Source organism: the organism of the source record quoted next, unplaced genomic scaffold (assembly GCF_019419815.1).
Source record: "Pyrus x bretschneideri cultivar Hongxiangsu unplaced genomic scaffold, Pyrus_bretschneideri_v1 Contig12, whole genome shotgun sequence".
Lineage (NCBI taxonomy): Eukaryota > Viridiplantae > Streptophyta > Magnoliopsida > Rosales > Rosaceae > Pyrus > Pyrus x bretschneideri.
The window spans coordinates 8955375-8977939 of record NW_025999413.1 but is presented as its reverse complement, the minus strand read 5'-3'; the positions used below and the strand labels follow the sequence as shown (position 1 = coordinate 8977939).

Below are 22565 nucleotides of genomic sequence, written 5' to 3'. Positions count from 1 at the left end.
TGAGCGTCTATCATCCACTGAACGTGCCCAATATGCATCAGTATAACTGTCAATGCTAAGATGGTTGTTCCTTTTAAACAAAATTCTTTTTCTTGGACTTCCCTTCAATACCGCTAGATTCTCATCACTGTATTCATATGTTGTTATCCAAGATCATGCATGTATTGACTCACTACACTTAAGGCATAGGCAAAGTCCGGTCTTGTGTGTGCCAAGTACATTGAACGCCTTACTAACCTTTGGTATCTTCCTTTGTCTACTAGCAATTGGTTAGGATCAACGCTAAGCTTCAATCCTTCCTTTAATGGTGTAGTTACTGGTTGACAAGCTGACATTCCATTTTCGTGCAACAAATCAATAATATACTTCCTCTGAGACAAGAAAATTCCAGAACTACTTCTTGACACATCAATCCCTAAAAAATATTTCAGGGATCCAAGGTCATTCATCTTAAATTTTGTAAACAGGTATCTTTGCAAGGCCACACGTTCTTCCGGATCATTCCCTGTTACTACCACGTCATCTACATACACAATAAGTGTAGTAAGTTTCATATTTAGCCTTTTCAAAAATAAAGTATGATCAAAGTTACTTTGTGAATCTTCCAAACTATGCTCGAGGAGACTGCTTCAAACCATACAAGGATTTCTTCAACCTACACACCTTTCTCTTATAATTATCTGGAACATTACATCCTGGTGGAAGATCTATATAAATCTCTTCTATCAAATCTCCATGCAAGAAGACATTTTTCACATCAAAGTGTTGTAAAGGCTAATTAAGATTTGCAGCCAAGGAGAACAAAACACGGATTATGTTGATCTTGGCCATATGAGCAAATGTATCTGTATAATCGATTCCATATTTTTTAGTGTACCCTTTTGCTACCAGTCTTGCCTTGAAGTCATCCACCGTCCCATCAGCTTTGTATTTCATAGTATAGACCCATTTGCATCCCACAGGTTTCTTGCCAGCTGGCAAGTTTGTGATCTCCTAGGTAGCATTCTTCTTCAAAGACTTCAATTCTTCATTCATTGCTGCTTGCCAACGTGGATCAGCTAAAACCTTCTGCACACTGTTAGGAATATATACAGTAGATAATTGATATACAAATGACTTATTTGATTTTGACAGGTGGCTTGTAGACACGTAATTACTTAACGGGTATAACACATTAGATTCTGGGTTGGGTCTATTAACTGGGTACCTAGTTTTGCATTTAGGGTCTGCTTCGTAAGTAAGTTTAGGAATACCTCAGTTGACACGGTTAGGGAGACGACATGATGGTGGTGTATCCGGGAGCAAAGACGATTGATTATGGATATTAGGGCTCAAAGATGGTGAGACCGACTGTGAGGTAGCCAGCAACACGGAGTTGTCCAACGGTGAAGAAGCTAGCAATGAGTTGTCAAGCGGTGAGGAAGGTAGGGAATTTTTTGGCTGTGTCGATTCGTCCTTTTCGAAGTTTTCAACATTGTTTTCATGTGAATGATCACCACTTGACTCCAAGACATCACCACTTAATTCCAAGTTATTCACATCATTATTTTCGTGTGAATCATCACCACTTGTCTCTAAGACATCACCAGTTAAATCCAAATGACTCACAATATCTATATCAGGAACAGTATAATTAAAAGTTTGAACTTCTATCTGATTCTCCCTTGAAGTCCAGACTCAGAATGGGTAAAATACGTATCGTTTTCATGAAATGTAACATCTACAGTGACAAACAACTTCTTAGTCGGAGGGTGATAGCAGAGATATCCTTTCTGATTTAAGGCATAACCCACAAACACACACCATAAAGCTCGAGGTTCAAGCTTACTCATCTGCTGTTTATAGAGATAAACAAAGGCCACACAGCTAAACACTTGAGGTGGAAGATTTGGTACTGTCGGAGCATCAACATGTGAATAGAGAGCTTGAAGTGGTGTCTGAAAATCAACTGACTGGGATGGAACACGATTAATGAGATATGCAGCTGAAGTGAGAGCTTCTCCCCAATAGGACAATGAGAGATGTGCCTCAAGTAAGGAAGCATGAATAACTTCCAGAAGGTGACGGTTCTTGCGTTCTGCAACTCCATTTTGTTGTGGAGTATAAAGACATGTAGTTTGATGAACGATACCCTGATGATCCAAAAAAGTACGAAGTTCAGAGTTCACATACTCGCCACCATTATCACTTCTGAGAACCTGTATTCTTGACTTATATTGCACTTGCACCATTTTGTGAAATTGCTGGAACAAGGAAGTAACTTCACTTTTGGACTTCATCATACAAACCCAGGTCATACGTGTGCAATCATCAATAAAACTAACAAACCAATAAGCACCACCAAATGTAGTAGTTTTAGATGGTCCCCAAGCATCATAATGGATTATCATAAATGGAGCATAACTTTTTGTAAAACTGGACGGAAATGAAGTACGATGACTTTTAGCCAATTCACAAACACCACATTTAAAGCTAGAAACATCATTCTTAAGAAATAGGCTAGGAAACAACTTTCGTAAATAACCGCAAGAAGCATGTCCAAGTCTACGATGCCACAACCAAACCTCCGAAGCTTTGTTCTGCTCCCCCTAAGGTATTTCCACAGTAAAAGCTTGAGTCAACATCGGGGTACTACTCAGTGTTAGCTCCAAGTAGTAAAGCTTCCCCTTTCTAATACCATAACCAATCGTCTTGCGAGTTTGAATATCCTTAAAGACACAAAAGGAAGGCCAAAAAATCACAAGACAATGTAGGGCAACGGTTATTTGAGCAACAGATAATAAATTATAATCAAAAGAAGGAACAACAAGCACGGTAACAAGACTAAGGGTATTTGAAAGAGAGACAGTTCATTCCCTGATAATAGGGGCAGGATTAGCGTTGGCAACACTCATGACGGTTTTGGTGAATGGTTTTAGGGTTTGTACCTATTTAGAATCACAAGTCATATGTTCAGAAGCACCAGAATCAATTATCCATGTATTATTCGTAACAAAGGCAGAAACCTTTAAAGCCTTACCATTAATACCTGCATTAGTAGAGGCAAACACTTCTTCAACTATATTTTCAGAATCTACATTCGTATCAGCAAACATGGTACACATAGTCTTATTCTCATGGTCGGATCGATTGGGAGCGGTATGACTCCAGACTGCCATTTCCAAGCGGCTTCAATTAACACGGGCCAACAAGAAAGAAGCCCAACAACCACAAACAACCAATTAATGGTAATAAACCAAAAAAGCCAATCCATTATGTTGTGCCCGTGTGGGCCAAAAAACCAAAAAATTGTTTTCCTTTTTCCCTTTTTTCTTTCTTGTTTGTTTGTTTTTTTTTTTTTTTTTTTTTTTTTTTTGTATCTTTTCTTTTCCCTTTTCCTCTTCTAACAAACAATTGCAGATCTTTCACAGAACAACTTCAATGCAAAGAAAAAAAACTGCAGAAATTCAGTGAACGACGGAACGAAAAACAACAGTTAGCTAGTGTGGATTTATAGTAGAGTGTGGTTAGCTATCGGGTATGGGACTTTGAAGAAGCAGCCGTGGTAGGCAGACGGTGTGAGTTGCAAACGGCGGGTACGGTTTAGGTGCGGCGCGGCACAGTGGTACGATGGTGAGAGTGCAGATGCGACTGTTGCAGCAACAACCTGCAAGTTTGTGGGCTATTCAATCTTGGGCAGCCAGATAGCCCAGCGGGTTGTGGTAGGTGGATGCAGAGATCGGTGCGGTAGACTTGGGTCCAGTAACGATAGCGTCACTCGCTGGTCGGACGGCGCGCTGCACGGCTGGTGGTTCTGGGTTCTCGTTTAGCAACGACATCGTCGCTTGTTGGTCGGACGGCGCTGCACAACTGACTGCGCGATTGATTTAATTTTTTTTTTTTTTTTGTCTAACCTAGGCTATAGTGCCAAGAAGAGAATGCTTTTGTTTTGTTTTTTGAATGTCTTTATTCATCTCTTAAGGAGGGATTTATAAAAGGTTACAATCGTATCACTAAGGAAAGAAATAATTTACATAAAATCATAATAAACTACGAATCCCAAGATTACAGGAATATATACACAAAAGTCAACAATCACAACACTACACCATTCACCATCTTTGCAAATTAGTGAAGAAGAGCTAAGGGATGTGCTTTGCCATGGACTCCGGGTTCTATCTTTCTTTTATTTTTATCTTTATGTGTAACCACGTTATTTTCTAATGTTTATGATAAAGCCATGATATGAATATTTGCAAAGTACTTTGTTAATTGTTATCCAATTATATGTCATGTTATATTCTAAATCTTTGTGGGTATTTTATTCTGGATTTGAATTTATAATGACTGATCACCTTTAGGAATTTTGCACCTAGATAGTTAGATAAATCTATGAGGATGACCAATCATTTAGGTTTATTGGAACTAAGATTAAGAAGAATAGACAAACTAGCGAAGATGACCAATATCAAGCTAGTCCTACTTGGTTGACATGATTCTTCTACACTTAATGAGTTTTTATGTGTTTAATTGTATGCCTAACCAATAGGATACAAGAGTTGATGCCTGACCACATATTAATTCATACTTTAGAAAGAACAACCTTAAATATTAGCATGATAATTGGATAATAGTTGGCTCTAGGAAAAGTAAATAGGATTGTTATCGGTGAATTCATAACCTTAGGTTTTCTTGTGTCGTGTGTTTATTTTAATGAATTGTCTTTTATTTTCTTGTTATTTTTAGTCTTAGTCAATTACTCAATTATTCAATTCAATCTATCCCTTGTTTGTTTAATTAAGTTTAGTGTGATTAATCAGTTAAATTGGTATTAAAGCAATCCATGTGGGATCGACCTTGTATTTGCATATATTACTACATTTGATTTGTGCGCTTGCGAGTTTAATTTGGTTTAAATTAATCTATTATTTAGGTTAGTTTAAATATGCATCAGCACCATTGTTGAGCATTGTTTTACACGTACTTGTTTTACGAATGTTTTCATGGCAAACTAGAGTTTTCAGAAAGCTTACTATATATAGTATTATATATGTTTTCAAAACAGGGGGTTAGTATGCTCAGAAAGAAAATAATTTTCTATTATTAGTATTATTATAAATTTTGGTCCACTCACCCTTTTGTTTTACGCCCCTCATGAGTTAGAAGGGAGGCATTCAATCCCTGCGTCAGGACATTTCCGTATAGGTATCTTCGAGTCTTCATTGAGTAGGACCCATTCTTATTATTCTTGGTTAGTTGTATACTCTAAACACGATTCAGCATTGGTGTATTTTTTTCTAATAACATATTTTATTGTATGCATGTTTAAATTGGCTTCGTCATCCTCGAGTGTCAGCCAGCACGTGCCCATCCTGGTATTTGGAGATATCGGGGTTGGGGCATGTCATAGGGTTTTGACACTTGGATCATTTCTTCTTTGGGGATCAGACCTATCCCTCACAAGGCACTTACTATTCTTCCTGTCCTTCGGTCTTCTCCTTGGTTTCCTTGGGTTAAGCTTAATACAGATGGTTTGTCTAAAGGAAATCCCAATCTTGCTGCTTGTGAAGGAGTTTTTCAGGAATTGCCATGGTTGTTTTCTTGGAGGTTTCTATCACCGGATTGGTCATTGCAACTCTTTTTTTTTTTTTTGCAGAGTTATCAGCAATTATTAGTGGTGTAGAGTTTGCATATCAGCGGGGATGACATTGTCTTTGGTTGGAAAATGACAGTTCTAGTGTTATTTCTGCTCTTCAATCATTTGATTTTCATCCTCCTTAGTCTCTTTATACGCAATGGTCTATTTGTTTGGATCGCATTTGGAAAATGACTTTCTATGCATCTAACATATATCGCGACAGAAATCTTGTTGTGGACAATTTTGCTAACATGGGCTTGTATTCTCCATCTTTAACATGGCATGATTCTCCTCAGATGGTGGCATGTGCTACTTTGTTTTCAGACTATGTTGGCTTACTTGGCTATCACTTCTCAAATTAATGTGCATGTTGACATCCAGGTTTGTCTCACCTTCTTTCTTTTCTCCTAATAGGTTTGGTTTTAGAAGAGTTAGGTTTCATGTCCCCCCCCCCTCTTCTTCTTTTCTTTGTATCATTCTTGTTTTTGTTTCTAGAATGGTAATGTTTATGTTCCCCCCTTCTTTTTCGTGTATTCCTTTTTGTTGTCTCTATTTTTGAGGGGTAAGGTTTATGTCCGTCCCTGACTAAGTGTAACTTATTTTTTTGTTATCTATAAACTTACCCTCGTACCGTCAAGGTTTCTAAAAAAATAAAAATAAAAAGAGCTTCAAATATCCCGAATATTCTTAATTTATCTTTATTTAGGATTTACACAATTATACTATGTTAATATTAACTCCAACAAAATCATGGTTTTTGATAAACAAAATTATGGATTGTAATGTGGAGGTAAGATAATTTTTGTATTATGTGTGTGCTAGCACTTAGCAGACATAGATGTTATCATAGTCATAAATTATAATAATTTCGATGTGCTCATGTAATCGAGCAACTTGAGTTTAATTCCTATAAGATAATTGTTAAACAATTAGAATTACTCTCATAAAATTCAAGTTTCAGCTCACCGTAGAAGTTTGATTCATTAGAATCAACTCAATATTAGGAGAAAGATAGAGTTTTAGTCTAAGGATAATTAAGTCTTATGAAAATCAATTTCGATTAGTTTTATAAGAACTAGAAAAAAACTAGGTTCTATTTCAATAAATGCTCTTTAAAATGGTTATATTTCCAAATTTCTCCATAAGTAAAGAGAAGACAATATATTGACAAAAAAAAAAAACAAGAGAGCAGGGAAATGTCCTGAAAGACATTGGATATGAAAAATCACATAAAGGGCATATGATGTTTTACCGTAGTGGCGGAAAATAATAATACTTATGTACTATAGTGTGGGTTCGAACCCTATTGATTCTCTTACTATTAACAATTTAAGTTACTGATGCTATCGTTTGTCAAAAATAAAATAGATAAATAAAAAGCCCTTGTTTATATAAATAAAAATAATCTGAAGCAATTCCAAAGTTTCTTATCTCACAATAGGCAAACCAGAAGCAGAACCAATACCACCAACTTATGAAATTATCCTAATCTATCACAGAAAAAAATTTAACTTAAGTAATAGGATGACACTGATGGAATGAAAGCATGAGAATAACTAAAACCCTAGCCATTTCGCACAAGATAAATAAATAACTTTTTTTTTTTGTTTTTTTGGACGAAAAGTTAGAGTTCACACAAGATAATATAAATAACTAAAACCCTAGGAGACGAGGTCGACTTCATGAAACACTTCAATTGCTGCGCTACCTGCAAATGTTTTCTTGTTGGGTTCAAACACGTATTTAATCAGCGATTCCTTGACCGGGAGCAGTTCAGGGAACTCTTTCTTCAGCTTAGATGCATCCACCTCACAGTTACTTCTTCCTGCAACGAGAACCTTGGCTTGTTCTTCCACAGTAAAATTAGTCCACTTGAAACTGGGGTCAATGTAGTTCTTGTACATCTCCAGAATCTCGTTGTGACTCAACACGCCGGGGTTTGTGAAGTTCCATATGCCCCTCAAGTTCCTCTTGGCCATCTCAACTGAAATGGGCAGAAGCTCGTCCAAGATGGTCATGCTGTTTGGAATGTCGACCACATTATTGTACCGCGAGATCTTTGTGATGAAGTTGCGTGGGTTGCTGAGATCAGATGATATTGGCATTCGAACTCTAAGAGTGCAAACATTCTCATACTCCTTCAGAAGCTCTTCAACCTGTTAAACAAATGGGAAAGAGATACCAGTTGGGAACTTAGGAGCTATTCTAAAACTTCTTTCAAAATTATCACAGTAATAAACATGATAGTTTTCTCTCTCAAAAAAAAAAAAAAAAAAACCCTATAGTTTGAGAAAGTACCATGGCTTGGGTTTTGGAATAAAATGAACCCGCGAAATTGGGTGCGTCTTCCTCCTTGAACCCAATTCCTGATCTTGCAGGATGGGCATCATCATACTCGAAAATGCAACCGCTGCCATAATTCACCGTTAGGAGACCGTGATCTCTACAGACATCAGCCAAGGTTAATGTACCAACAACATTGGTCCGAATTGTTTCTGGTTTATGGGATTCACACCAATCCGCATTGGGTCTGCCTGTCACTCCAGCAGCATTAAAAACATGGGTTGGTTTAACACTTTGAATATCAGCCATGAGATGTGACCGTTCCTGAAGACGCCCTCGTCCGTACTCATAGGGTATCCCTTGCTTCTCACAAATCTTCCCAAGAAGGCCTCCGATATACCCTGTTTTACCAAATCAAAAACTTCAGGGATGGCTTATCAGTGGATGCGATGTTCCTTGGAGCTGGAGCAACCATTTTGCTGTGATCAGAATCACTTGTTGACAAACGGTAAGCAGAATCGCCAGTTTCGGAACCATAAAATTGTCTTTCAATTCCAGGAACCATGATCATTCTTGGATGAGGGAGCAGTGCCCCAGAAACATCTCCCCACCATTGGGGATTTTTGACATACCATCCCATGGTCTTCCTCAAACCCTCCTTCCACAAAGTCCTTTCCGACCATCCCATGTTTTTCAGCTTCTGGTCATCCAAGAAATATCTCTGATCATTGAAGGGCCTGTTCTTTACAAACTTTACATGAGTATCAGGGTTCAGAGAAAATAGGTGGCAGATTTCCTTGGCCACATCAACCACCCTCCTTTCTTTCTTCGTTCCAATATTGTACACATGGCCTACCTCACCTCTATGGAGGATGACTACAAATGCCTCTGCTACATCCTCACAATAGAGATAACTTCTGACACTGGATCCATCACCATGAACCGGAAGAGGCTTCCCTTGCATAGCCAAGAGAATGAATTTTGGAATCATCTTTTCAGGGAACTGGTTGGGGCCATAAACATTGTTCCCTCTGGTAGTTATCACAGGCAATCCATATGAACGGCCATATGCCATAACAAGCATCTCAGCTCCAGCTTTAGTTGCAGAGTAGGGGTTTGTCGGAAGAAGCTGGGAAGCCTCATGATTTCCCACCACAGCATCCTCATTTGTCTCTCCATAGACTTCGTCTGTGCTTACCTGAACGAATCTTTTGATTTGACCAGTGACGTTGCATGCTTCTAGAAGAACATGTGTACCACAGATGTTGTTTTTGGTGAACCCAAAGCTGTTACCAAAAGAGTTGTCGACATGGGTCTGGGCTGCAAAGTGCATTATTGTATCAATGTTTTCGGTCAAAAGGATGAAGTTGACAAAATCAGCACTGCCTATGTCTCCCTTGATAAACTTGAAGTTGGCGGATGACATTGAAGGATGAAGGTTCTTCAAATTTGAACAGTAATCAAGCTTGTCAAGAACCACAATGTTGTAGTCAGGGTAGTTCCGGATAAGCCGGTTGCAAACATGGGAAGCAATGAAGCCAGCCGCTCCAGTAAGGAGGATGTTCTTCGGTTTATACTCAGTATCCATATTAATCCAAACGACTCCTGCATAATCCAGCATATAAAGTTTGACTAAGAATCAGGAGAAAAGCAAAGCATGCTAACAAATGCAGGAGAAAAAGGGGATATATTGCCACTGACACAAACAAAAAAGGGGAGATCCACGGACAAAACAAACTTGCTAGCCAGGCTTTCATGTGTTGATGACTTAAGGTTAAGAATTTAATAGACCTTCATTTGACTCTATTAATTTCAAGTGAGATAACAATATAAACAAAGTAGAAAGATGGAAAAGATTGAAGCTTTATGACTTACAAATCCTGGGTTGGAGTGGAACTTAAGTACAAATCGCGGCCTTTTGTCCTGTGCTCAGGTTGAAGAAGAAAGACGAGAAATGACGAGAGAAAAAGGGGAGAAGGATATTAGAGTGTCGACTGTGAGGAGGGAAGCTAAAGAGTGGGATATTAAAGGACATGATAATGCTAGGTAGCCTAAATTTGTAGATCAAATTTGCAAACTAAATTATGTGTCACCAATAATTTATAAACATGTTAATCAACACTTAAGTAATAATTCAATTATCAACTTCCATATCCTTTGGTTTACAAATTTAGTTTCCCTAGCATTACCCTAGTTTTAACGTTTTCTTGCAGCCAGTTCCACCACCCACCCCACCCTCCTCCAGATGGTATTGAAGAAGAAGATGACAATGATCCGAATACATCCCAAGTTATATGTGTGGATACACTAGTAAAAAGCACCCTTTGCATGACGAAACACACATCGTAGCGCAAGGTCACTTTGCACGACAAAAGTTTAGACTTCGTCCCACAATATGTTTAAAAAAATAAAAATTATTTTCTGAAAACATTGCGCGACGAAATCCAAATATTCCGTCGTCTAAATCCATTTTTTTTATATATTTAATTTTACATTTTAAATTGTAAAATAAATTATTTTCATAGTTTTTATTATTTTTGAAAAACTTTGCATGACGAATTTTAATATTTCGTCGCCTAAACACTATTTATTTTATTTTTATTTAATTTTATATTTTATATTGTTAACCTAAATTATTTTCTTTGCGTGATGAATCAACATTTCGTCACCTAAATCCTATTTATTTTAATTTTTTATATTTTAAATTGTAAAATAAATTTATTTTCTTTTTTATTATTATTTTTAAATCATTGTGTGACGAATACTAATATTTCGTCATATAAACCGTGTTTATTTTAATTTTTTATTTTAAATTGTATAATAAAATTTATTTCTAAAAATTTTGCGTGATGAACCTGACACGTCCGGATCCCGATATCCCTTTAATATCAGGATGGGCATGTGCTAGCCGACACCCGAGGTGACAAAGCCATTTTAAACATGTCTACGAATAAAATATGTCAGTAGAAAGAAAATGCTAATACATGAACATGTTCAGAGTATGCAACTAATTAAGAATAATATGAAAGAATTATAATAAAAGGTACAAACAAAGGAATGGGTACCTCATAGAGAAGATTTGAGGGTACTTAAGTGAAAGTGTCCTGACATCGGGATTGTGTGCCTCGACTCTAATTCTTGAGTGGACCAATGTTTATAATAATACTAATAATAATAAGAAAACCATTTTCTTTCTGAACATACTAATCCCCTGTTTTGAAAACATATTTATATAATACTACATAGTAGTTTTCCGAAAACTCTACATGCCATGAAAACATTCGTAAACCATGTACGTATAAAACAATGCTCAATAGTGATGCAATTGTCGCCCAAAGGAAAATCCATAAATCTAATCAATACTGTACTCTCTAAGGGTATCATAGTCGTGCAAAGTCAATACCTATCCATCACCCGAAGGTAAAGTTGTACAATACTAGGTTACACCAGTGAAGAAACATGGTAGGCCCTATCACCTGAAGGTGAAGCTGTAAGACTCCAGGTTACACCAGAGAAAAAATATATAACATCACACACTAACACTAGCCGTGGCTAGTGAAGTTGGGGGTATAACATAAATATCTCACTCCTCATTCGCCCGAAGGTAGTACCTGTCCATCACCCGAAGGTGAAGCTGCACGACACTGGGTTACGTCAATGAAGAAACATGGTAGGCCCCATCACCCGAAGGTAAAGCTGTACAACTCCGGGTTACGTTGGAGAAGAAATATATACATAATCATTCTCAACTGTGTCCTATTGCCATAGACGTCTCCATACTAGTGTTGTGTGGATGTGTTGTATGATAACCCACTAGATGAGCACCGAAAACATATCTCAAAATCTCATATCAAATCCGAAGCCTAAAAGCTCAAATCCTCATCTCATGAAAACATGATAATTCATATTCGTAAATCCATAGAATTCCATATACGAAAATCCCATAATTCATAACTCATATTTGGAAACCGTAATATAAATCATATTCATAATCCATAGAGTTTCATATATGAAAATCTAATAATTCATTACCTTTTGTAAAACGTAAGTGTGATAAATCATAAATAATGCATAAACGTAAAATCATGAAATCATACTTTTCGTGAATGCAAGCCTAATATTTTATAAAATTGTGCAAGTTAAGAAGGGGTCCACTCACAAATATTTGGTTGCCCCCGCTCAAGCTATCGAGGATGTAGCCACTTTCCACTGATGCACCTAATCACAATTAGTGACCATTTAGTAAAACTTTACTAAGACGTTATAATTTGGGAAAACAGACAGCAGATTCGGATTTGGCATGTCGAAAAACCTAAGAAGGGACCTCAGGCTTCCCTTCACCAGCTGTCGCATGAGCTGCCACGAGGCTGCGGCTTAAAAGGCCACTCTCGCCGCACATGACGACCTACATCCTTGACTCGCCAGAAAATTCAACAACTCCAAAAATTCCAAAATTTTACAAAAATGTAGAACACAACAAGGCGAACAACTTTCATACATGGGTCGAAGTCCAATTCGGTCAGGAAACGCGTGAAAATACCCTCGATCTATCGGAACCCTAGAAATAGGTGTACTTTGATTCGTCTTCCCCAATGTTCTGTCGCACCAACCAAAGCTTGAGACTTGTTTCTGGGTTCAAGAGAAGTGTATTGATGGTGGTGATGGTCAGTATAGCCTGCGAAATAGGAAGATCACCGTCATAGGACTCTCGGAGCTGTTGTCGCTGCTCATCAAGGAACTGGGCCAGTTCTCGTCGGGTTTGGGGTTGAACGTGAAGAAGGAGGATCGTGAAGTCGTGTGCAGGTGGTGGCGATAGTCAATTCACCGGGAAAACGCCGAAATCGACATCGGGGTGTTTCTAGGAATCGGGTCTGGTTGCGGGTCGAAGGGAGGTCTAGGTTGGCGGGTTCCTCATTTCCCTTATTTCTCATTTCTTTGATTGGTCAGCACCCATCCATTCCTTCCTAATTGGGCAGCACCCCCTTCTTTCTCTCCTATTCTTTTCTTCACAGCCATACACATGGCTCCAAATTAATGCTCCAACAAAATCTGGAACCTTCTAGATTTATGGTCAAATGACCATTTTACCCTCAACTTTGTTCGTTATAACTCCAAATTTGACTCCACTTACGCCCACGCGTCCATAACGCTGAGTACTACAAGAATACGCCAAGGAAATGGATCTTATGTGACATGACAAGACGGTCAACAAAAGTCAATGCATTTGCCTTGAAGGGCATTTTTGTAATTTCACATTTAAAAATTATAAAAACCGGAATATTTGGGGACGAGTTGTTACAATCTACCCCCTTAAGAAAATTATGTCCCCGAAATTTTAAATAACTTGTTATAAGTAAAATACTCGAAAGTAAGGAGAAAATATGTATATAAATATATATACAAGGAAGAAATTAAGTTAGAGTGGCTACATAAAAGAGAATGTCATTCCGTAGTGATCAGATTGCAATGATTTCTCTTTCATGCCTCCATGCCCATACCTTTTTCCTTCTCTACTATAATGGTATAGTATAGTACTCGTATAAAAATATAAAATTGAAAATACATATTATCATGTAATAACATAAAGTCTTTTATGTATATACATATAATAAGACGACAACAAAAATAGATATATAAAACGTAAGATTCAAATACTTGTACTGAGTTTAAAACTGAAAATGGAAATAACTCACCCAAAATTTGTAATAACAAAAATATACATATATATATATATATAAAATAATGCAATTTAAAATATTTGTACTGAAAATCAAAACCAAAATGAACATGGGCATCGCCCAAACATTCGTCATGTCACGTACTTTAAGGATAAGTGTACCTTGAGTCGAGTCCTAATCATAGCAACTAATAACTCCTGTCGTAGACAGGTTGACTTGCCCACTTGCTTAGCGAACCCAACAAATAAGCCATCAGTATTACAGTTTGCAGCTTATAATGTCGATAACTCATTGTTTTCTCAGTAAGCAAATGAGAAGTTCCCGAGGGTGCCAAAATGCCATTTTGCTCCTCAATGTGAGAATGTGCCTAGATCGTCTGATTTACACCTCGATCGCGCTCCCGCACTACTTCAAAGCGCACCAAATAGAGCTGCTATGAGTGCTTCAACATCCACGTACATATGAACAATAAAGTCCTGAAGTGAAATAGTCGAAAGATGCGTAAAGACCAACACTTGTCGTAAAACATTTCCTCTATGACTAAGCACAATCGTCGCTTTCCTGGTCGGAGGTAAAAATTTCGAAACTTATATTAGAAAAAGCATAACTCTGACCACTTCCTTTAAATGACGGTTACCGTTTCGAGCCACACATAGAAATTGTCGCCACAAACGCCAAGCTCAGAATCTACATTTCTACCTTTACCAATTCCATGCTAGAAGACTGTTCACTCCTTAAGACCATTTAGAATTCTTTATGGTAAGTATGGTAAGCTTACAAAAAGGTTATGCTCTTAATGTTCCTGTCAGAGTCAATGTGAACTGGGCACACATTTCAACCTAGTCAATTCCTCGTGAATCTTGTACGGACTTAGCGAGAAACCATGTTGAGAAGGCTAAAGAACACTCAAGAATTTAAGGGTCAAAACAAGTCCATTAAATCTATTGAATTTACTACTCCGATGCTTGCGTACATACAAGTACCTAACTTGATTAGGTAGTAACCACTTAAAGTAATCATACCTAAAAATTGGCTAACTCAGTTTCTTGATGACGAGGGTCAAGTCGCAAAAGTATTTGGAAGCTTTGCATAAGGTGGAAATGTGACCGATTGAAGAATATTCGGGTATCAATGTATCTTTCTATTAAGATGTATAGCAACTACGCTTGCACAATCAGGGTGGTACACAATGGTGCAGTCGTAAACATTGATATACTTTATCAATCACCGTCACCAAAGACTTAGCTCATTTCGAGTGAAGATATAATTAAGAAGTTTGCTAAGTTGAACAATAGTCAATTGAAAAATGACAAAAGGAAATTTAGATTTTTCCCTCGACCCAAAATTCACAAAATTCATTATAACGATAACTCCAGGAATATTAAATCACCAGTTGTGAAGATTCGCTCCGATTGAGTGCTGATTGGGTGGTTGAGGGACTGACGATCACAACTAACAACTTCAACGTTTGAGTGGTCCTCCTGGACAATCTGTTTACTTTAGATATCTTTTAGTACCAGGAGGTGAAACTGAGATTATGAACAAAGCTGATGCGGACCAAAATGTCATTAGAGATTCTGAAAGATTCGAGAATGAGGAATTCAACCAAATAGTTAAAGGTAGTCCTCACGGACTGATGGATAGTACATCGAGTAAAATGGTCGACAAACATTGAATCATCACCAACGTCTCCACAGAAGGGTGTCATCAGGTTTTCAAGTAAGAATGGTAGCAAATGGCTCAAGGTCATAAGTATGACGATTCACTTCATGTTGTTCCAACATCAAAATGCCTAAGCGTTACCCGATCATGTTGCATTAGCGCATGACAAACCATTCAATAACCATCATCGTCAAATTTGAAATTGATCAATGTCATCGAAAGTGTAAGAACAATGGTCAGGTGGGACAAGATCTTGAACAAAATTGACTTGTTTCCTAGCAAAAGGAAGTGGAAATAGGACTATGGTCAAAGAATTGTTGATAACTATCGATAGAACTGACACGACCAATGGTAATCCGTAATTCTCGACACTCGAGAGGATTTTCGATTTTCCAACAGTCACAACCTTGGATTTGAGAAGAATATCTTCTACTACGCTAACGTCTCCCAAGTAAGGCATGAAATCTAAGCAAGGTCAACATTTGAGGACTTTAGTATAAAGTTGATGTTTATTAAACGGAACTCATGGTTGGAGTAGACAAGGATATTATCGGGAAAACACTCACTGAGAAATTTCATGAGGGTCCACACGAATTCCCTCAGTGGGAACGACAAGCTAGAAGAAGTTGATTCGGTTTACCTCACATATACCTGTTAACTTCGCCTACAACTGGTACATTCTTAATTTTCTCCTACACGAGCCTCCGATGTTTGCATAATCTCCTAACAGTTATGCCTCTGCCCACCATTCCAAAGGAACGCATGTCATAGAGGACCATCATCGCTTTCGATTCTCAACTGATCTTAACTAGTCTTCGTCCCACTAAGATTTCTCTATTTCACGTCACTTCTATGTAATCTGACTCTGCCCGTAATTCCCAAGAAACACATGATGCAGAGTATCAATGTGTTGTAGAAAGTCGTCCAACAATCAATTACGTCTAACTTAAGGCACAATCTCGACCCGAATTTCTTATACTTTAAATAGGGTGTGACTATTCAGGTAGAATGAGGATTACACAACCGTGCCGAAGGACATCAATAAATAGAAGCCATGACATCCAAGTGATATCAAGGCCGACACATTACTAAAGTAGGAGAAGATCCTAAGCATGCTTTAATACCAAACTGACACACCCCGATCCTTCTAATACTAGGATAGGCACATACTAGCTGACACTCGAGGGTGACGAAGCCATTTTAAATATGCCTACAAATAAAATCTGTCATTAGAAAGAAAATGCTAATACATGAACATTTTTAGAGCATACAACTAATTAAGAATAATATGAAAGAATTATAATAAAATGTACGAACAAAGGAAGGGGTACCTCACAGAGGAGACTTGAGGGTACTTAAGCGGAAGTGTCCTGACATCAGGATCGTGTGCCTCGACTCTAACTCCTGAGGGGGCCCAAAAACCGAAAAGGTGAGTGGGCCAACATTTATAATAATAATACTAATATAATAAGAAAACCATTTGCCTCGAAGGGCATTTTTGTAATTTCACATTTAAAAATTATAAAAACTGTAATTTTTGGGGACGGGTCGTTACAGAACCAATATTTCGTCGTACAAAATCGTTAAATTTGGGTGGGTGCCGAAAATGGGATACGAAAAATTTAATTGTTAAATTTTTTAAAACTTTGCGCGACCAATCTTTCGTTGCGCAAAGTTTTGATTGACCAATATTCCGTAGCGCAAAACCCTAAAAATTTGGGTGGGCACCAAAAATGGGGGTGGGAAATTTTTTTTAAGACTTTGTGCGACCAGTCTTTTGTTGCTCAAAATTGTATCCTTCGTCGTGCAAAGTGGTCCGGTTTTTAAAATCAAAATAACTTCTCCACAATTTTCTCTATGTATCTCTCTAGTTCTCTTACCTCTCCTCTGTTTCCCTCTCCTCAAATCCGACCCCCTCTCTCAACTCAATCTCTCCTCTCCTCTCTCTCTCTCTCACTATCTCTTCTCACTCTCTCACACTCTCTCCTCTCTCCCTATCTCTCACTTACTCCTCTCTCCTTATCTCTCACTCACTCTCAATCTTGCCAAAAGGTATTTTCTCTCTAAATTTTAATTTATATTTCATTAATATGTGTTTTTTGGGGTTAATTTTGGGTTCGGGTATAGGGTGAGGGATGGAGTTGGGTCGAATTTTGGGTATGCCGATTTTAGGGGAGGTTAAGCCCATTTTTTAGTATTATTTTATGTTGTTTTTTTTGTTGTTTTTGTAGGGTTTAGCGTGGAGTCGAACATCTCTCTACAATATAGTGTAGGTAGACTGATTAAGAAATTTTTAAAATAAAAAATGAATATTTGTGAACAATGTGGATGTCATTTGAAAATGAGTAGTTTTGATAGAATCGAACTTTATAATTTGTTAATTTATATGTACATTTTAATAAAATGTATATTATGGATAATTTGATCACTATTTTTCATATGTAATTTATTTTGAATATGTCTATTTAAATTAAAGTAATTAAAAAAATAAAGTCATACAATTAAATTAAATTAAAAAAGTTGCGCTACCAAATATTTTGTCGTGCAAACAATTACCATAATTAAATTAAATAATAGAAATAATAAAACAAAAAGTCAATTTAATTAAATAAAAAAATAAAAACCAAATACTTTTGTCGCGCAAAATCTTACGCTATCAAATATTTCATCGCGCATAATATTAAAGTAATTTAATTAAATCAAAAAATCAAAAATAAAAAACTTTGCACGACAAAGATTAATTTTATTCGCGCAAATCCTATCGTCACAAGCTTTGGCGATGAACCATGCACAACAAATATTTTTGTTGCGCAAGGTTTTGAGCGATGAAATCTTACTTTGCGCAACAAATATGATTTCGTCACGCAAAGTGTTTTTGGTAGTAGTAATATAGATGAATCATATAAGAATGGTGGAATGAGTTTGAAGATGGCATAATGGATGACAACCTGGAACCTATTTATGTATCTAATTTGAAGTATATAGTATGGACCTAATTTGAAGTATATAGTCTGGCATGGATGAAAATTGGCTTATGTTTTCTATATTTATGTATCTATATCATGTGTGAACCTACATTTATGGTACCTACATGTGTAGATCCATAAGTTTTTTATGTACGTATGTAACTATAAACTTTCGTATGGTGATTTCATCTTCTTCTCATTCTTTGCGATCATGTTAGTGGTAAATGATTCTTTTGTGTGGAGAATCTCCTTAGTATTTCTCCCAATGATCATTGCTTATGGTAGCCATCGATGGGGTCTGAACCTACGCTGTTATGTAAGGGCTCAACACCTATGACAACATTTGTAAATAAGGAACTTGGTGGTGCTAATTAATATGATATGCAATTAAGAATTACGAATTAAAATAGAAATCTGAATTAAATTTATAAACCATCCAGGTTTTAATCTATACACTTATCTTATTTAGATTCTCAAGTCTACATGCCCCTATTTAATATTATGATAAGCTTGTTCGAAAAAAGAAAAAAAAATTATGATTAAGCTTTCAGAGGATCAGATGATGCATTACTTGGAAAAACGATAAAGCTTGTGCTCTTATGAAAGTTTTTTGCCTTTTCCAAATGAGAAAGCAATGTTTTACCCACCCGCATACTATATATTGTTTCATTGCCTAATATATAAAAAAGAAAACATGCTTAATATGCCTAATAATTTACTTATGTGCATGCTTTAGCACATTATTCATTGACTAATTATATGCGTAATAATTAATTCCTTATGCCTAACCTGCCTAATACTTTAGTTATGTGCATGTTTTAGCATTATTCATTGCCTAATATGGCTAATAATTATTTCCTTATGTCTAAGTCAGAGGCATTTTAACCTCCTTCTAACCATCATCATGTGATTCACCAACACCAAGTCGATCCCCATGACAATGAATCAGCCAATGTCACATTTGCATGTATATATGCTGAAGTGTGCTCGATTGATTATTATTTTTAGTGGATAGGTAAATCTAATAATTGAGCTTTTGGCCCTAAATTTGAGAACCCTATATATATATATATATATATATATATATATATATATATATATATATATATATATTCAAGAAAATTTAAGTGAACAATAATCACTAATATTAATTGTACATAATGAGGTGACTAAAATCTTAAACAGTGACTAAGGGGATGGATTCTTAGCAAATGTTTAAGACTTTAGCCACCTTATTTTGTAACTAATGTTAGTGACTGTTGTTGTTTAATTTTCTTGTTTCAAAAAGAAAAACAAAATCACAAATGATATTATTATTCTAAACTATGTTAAGGAAAGGTATAAGAGACACAATAAGTGAATGTCCTATCAACTAGGGCAATCTACTACTTACATATTTTGTTGATAATTTGAACTAGTTCCTCATACATGAGACAGAAAGAGAAAGAGAGATCAAGCAACATAATTAAACATTTTAAATACCAAAAAAATTCATTATATGACAAACTTCAAGCACTAAATATCGTCACAAAATCCAATAACAAAAAATATAAATTCAACCGAAAAGGGAAAAGAAAAAAGAAATTCTAGAAATTCTAGTTGACCAAGAAAGTAGAAAAGGCATTGTAGCTATCTTTTACATGATGGCGCACTCTGTGGGATTTTCTGCAGTGAAGTAGTTGAAGGTATGCTCAAGTGTTGGATCCGAATTTGATGGCATGTTCATGTTGTCCGTCCGCGGATGCGGGTTTGCATACATGTGAGTTGGGTGCTCGAACATAGTACCATGCATGTTATAAGCTGGGTACGCATTTGTGTTATAACTTGAATCTGCATACGGGTGATAAGCTGAGTTATAACTTGGATACTCATGCATGTTGTTAGTTGGGTACCCATGTGTACTATAATTAGTTGGGTACGCATGCATGTTGCCAAGCCAACCCATCTGACTTGCTTTCTGACGACCACGGCCTATCTCCTCGATCGGTCCCATTGAGCATGTATTGTCTAATTGATCCTTTCGTCCCAAGACCTCACTTTTGTTGTCGGCACCACTGTCGTTATCATCATCATGATATAAGCAAAGGGGGTGTTGGAGGGAAGCGAAAGATGCAATCGCACATAGCTCCAAATTTGAAGTGGCTGCCAAAATTTTGCCATCTAATATTATGTAATAATGTTCTATATTTAGAAAATGGCTCTTATTAGCATTTTAAAATCTCATTGCATTCCTTATAAGCGTAATTTTTTTTTCTTTTAAATATAAAAGGGTAATGCTAGAAAGACTAAATTTGTAAACTAAATGATATGTCTAATTTACAAAATTTTATCTACAAATTTAGTTTCTCTAGCATTACTCAATATAAAAATTTAGAGTACAATGAGATATTCTGATTGTCAATAATAACACCCCAAAAAACGATGGTTTTTCAATTTTTTTTTTTATATAATAATGTCATATATTCAAGTGAAATTTTAAAGTTAGAGTTTTGAAGTTTTTTTTCATGTTTGGTTGTTTAAGATTGAACTGCTTTTGATTATTTAGTGAATGTTATGTTTTGATTTAAGTGATTGTTTTCTAACATCAATACATTGCTTTACTTTTTTTTTTAATCTTTTATAAATTTCGTACATGGTCCTCAAAATCTCAGAGATGGCCCTGGATATAAGTTAAGCGTACCGTCATTATCCTTATTGTCATCATCATTTTATGAGTCAAGCGAACTATCACTATCATCGTCATCACAATCACTATCACCATCGACATCGTCATCTTCAATGGCATCGGCATCGTAGTCGTGGCTTTTGTTTTCAAGTTCCTCATAACCTTTGCTTTTGTTACGGGGACGATCGCGTTTTTTACTAAAACGTTTTTTAAGCCATCTTACCAAGCCACCTTTCTTTTTGCCGCCAGTTTCTTCCTTGTCACATTGATTTTTGTAATTCCCAACGTGATCAAACTCACCACTTTCCTCCTGCGGCAGTAAGTGTGATTGCTCGAGCTAGAAGTTTTACGACCGAAATCCATGTTGTCTAACTTCTTGTTGAGGTGAGAACGAGAGATATAGGAAGTGTGATTGCTCGAGCTAGAAGTTTTGATTGCAATCGATGATCAAATACATCTCAAACAACTCCTTATATAGTGCTCATGATAACTCCAGTTGATCGAGGAATCCCACTAGATTTCCTTATTCGTAAGGAAAACTTTAGAGAGAGAGAGAGAGAGAGAGAGAGAGAGAGATTAAATTGCCGAAGGAAAAAAAACGAAACTAATGTGTTTAATGTTTGTGAATCGGGCAACCTGCGTCGATTTTGTTTCGATTAGTACCTGTTTGAAAGAGTGACTTCCCCTTGTATCTTTACTGCCTGCTTTGCCTTTTTTTCGGTTTCTTAGCCTTCCTGTTTTCCTATTACATATGGGGTTTTCTTTTAGTGCCTGTTTGCGCTCACTTCCTCAATCCTGCCTTGCACATCTCTTATTTGTTCGTTTTAATTTCTTTTTTGTCTGTTAAATACGAGGAACCAATTAATCGGAACACAATTTCTTTCATTGCCTCCGGCAGTGAATTCCTAAAAGCTATATATTGATATATGCACATGAAAGGCATTCCAAGAAGTAAAGTAACTTCTCACATCTCCCCGCGGGTCGGATTCTTACGAACCAGTCCACCATCGTCGTAAACCCATTCTCCTCCGAAGTCCGTTGGGACCATCCCAACGAAAAGAAGAGATATATTGGAGGTGCAGAGACATTCATTCTCCAATTAGATACATTGGCCACCAAATACAACATTATATATATTACTACAAATGTAAAGTTGTAATAGCCTATTTAGGTGATCGACAGAAAGGACATCAACATTCAACCATGTTCATCTGGGAACACCTTACATTCATGGCGCGGCATGTTTCACCGAGAGCCGTTTTGTCTTTCATTCAAACAATGTTACTGTTCCTGGTCTTACTTTTTGTTGAAAAAATAAGGTCTAATTGCTATATAATAACAGAAAAATTTAAATATTATCATGCAAGTAAAGACAATATGTAATGCATGATCAAACGAATGATAACACGAACACGACATAATGAAATAGAAAAATATGAAAATAACGATTGAGTCAAGAATTTGGTTCTCTCTCTTTAAAAACATTTGACGCTCCAGTATGGTGCTCATGATTGATCGATGGTTGTCTCTTAAGATAGAAAGACCTCCTCCTTAGGATAGTAGCACATCATATCGTAATGCTCTAGCAAACTATGATTGTGTTGAACTCTTTCAAAGACTCACTTTATCTCTAAATATGATATGACTTGTATAAACTTGTATGACTCCGCTAATTAATTGACTTATGACTAAAG

The 22565-nt window shown here is 36.6% G+C and overlaps 1 pseudogene; it reads right to left on the bottom strand.

Moving 5' to 3' along the window:
* Positions 1–7230: 7230 nt before the first annotated feature.
* LOC103947522 lies at positions 7231–9488 on the bottom strand (annotated as a pseudogene).
* Between the last annotated feature and the right edge of the window lie 13077 nt (positions 9489–22565).